General features: G+C 38.1%; 1 protein-coding gene across 1 annotated transcript in view; it reads right to left on the bottom strand.

Annotated features, from left to right (window-relative positions):
* Nucleotides 1-1,841, bottom strand: part of LOC117959202 (placenta-specific gene 8 protein-like) — a gene marked incomplete at its 3' end in the record, with an annotated part of 28,505 nt that overhangs the window by 24,600 nt on the left and 2,064 nt on the right. The gene's annotated exons all lie outside the window — the stretch shown is intronic.

Raw genomic sequence — 1,841 nt, 5'->3', positions numbered from 1 at the left:
CGGTTACATAAAAACATTTTAAAAGTTGTATCTGTGCTGTCCTGTGCAGTTGACAGGATGTGGATTCTGTGTGTTTAAAGGTGTTCTTTAAACAAATAAAAATTTGAATTAGTAGAGGTAGTGCCTTGTTTTTTTCCTGCTTGGATATTTCACAACAGTCTGGCATTGTCTAATGCCATTTGAGGGTGTAAGTTTCCTGTTTTTGAGCTCTGGGATCATTTGCCACAATAGGCCAAAATTGGAATTGTTTTAAATTGCAAAACTAATGTTTTGCAGTTGTACTTTGTTTAGTGCTAATAAGCAAATGTCAGCATGTATGCCAAACACGCATCTTTCTCAATACTTATCAGTTGTGTATGGTTATCCTGTGCACATGTTTATGGAGGACCAGGTCTACCATATTTAAAAATAAATACAGAAATAAATAAATGCTCAATAAATATATAAACATACAAATAATTGCCCCAAAAAATAAAATAAACAAATAAATGTAGGTAGCAATTAAATTATACAGTGAGACATAAATGTATATATCTCTTTTAATTAGCTTCTTTATTTATTCACCTTTGTAATAATTACCTTATTTATTTATTGTCCGTTATAATCTTCAACTTTATTTATTAATTACTTATTTTTTAAATGTATTTATTTCTGTGTGTGTTTACATTTTTTTTCTGTTTTATTCTTCCGTTGCATTTTCTAGCCTATTTATTTTTATTTATTTCTGCCTGTCAATTTTACATTTCTTCATGCATTCCTGCCTCATTATGCAAATGAAGAGGGGCGGGTCTTAAGGGGTCAACCTCTGCCCATTGGTTGGTTAGAATTTTACTGCATCGCTCGAATCTACATGCCACCGGCCACAGTCACAACAAAGATGGCTACCCGCGATGAAGTTGTCAGTGATTGAAAACAATGCTAACGTTATAAGTATTGACTTTATAATTTTTCATTTAGACGCTCTGACAGAACGTGTGTTTCAGTTAGCGGCACACATGGGCACAGATGGCGACAATGTAGTTTTTCAGAATCTGGAGGAAGCGGCCTATCTTCTTAACTCGGTCGCTAACGTTAATCACACACCTGGGATAGCTGGTCGCGCTGCTTATATGCTGCCTGTGGACGCCGTGGAAGGACTTTTACGTGCGGGTTTGCCTGTTGGTGCCATTGCAAGGCTTTTTGGAGTCAGCGAAACAACAGTTATTTTGATAAATTCATGGTTGGTTTTGGGATCTTCAGGGAAGATGTAAATGTAAATGTGCTGTATTTATACAGCGCTTTTCTAGTCTTAACAACTACTCAAAGCGCTCTTTACATAATATAGGATACATTTACCATTCACACACATTCATACACTGTGGCCGAGGCTGCGTACAAGGGCATCAGATATACACTCACACACATTCACACTCCATCGGGAGTACAGCATCGGGGGAAACTCGGGGTTCAGTGTCTTGCCCAAGGACACTTCGACATGGGACTGCAGAGCCAGGGATTGAACCACCAACCTTCCGATTGGCAGGCAACCGCTCTACCACTGAGCCACAGCCGCCCCCGTTGTTATTAAAGGTATGACACAACTCTAGCCCCATTATTTACAGCTGTGATATTCAATATTATTGTAAAATAATTTGACATGTAAGCTTTGATTTAGGGCCAAGGTTTTGGATCATAACAATGGATGATGAAAGGCTGCACCTACTTTGTGGGAAAATATGATTGAAATGTTTGGTGAGGAATTTCCCACATTTATAAGAGTCCCGAATGCACAATTTCTTTCTCACAGGTCAACCCCACAAACATATGGTAGTTAAAAGAGGACCTTTCTGAGAAAGCTCCTG

The sequence above is a fragment of the Etheostoma cragini genome, chromosome 16, assembly GCF_013103735.1.
Source record: "Etheostoma cragini isolate CJK2018 chromosome 16, CSU_Ecrag_1.0, whole genome shotgun sequence".
Classification (NCBI taxonomy): Eukaryota; Metazoa; Chordata; class Actinopteri; order Perciformes; family Percidae; genus Etheostoma; species Etheostoma cragini.
The sequence above is the reverse complement of the archived record's forward strand: the minus strand, read 5'-3'. Positions and strand labels throughout refer to the sequence as shown.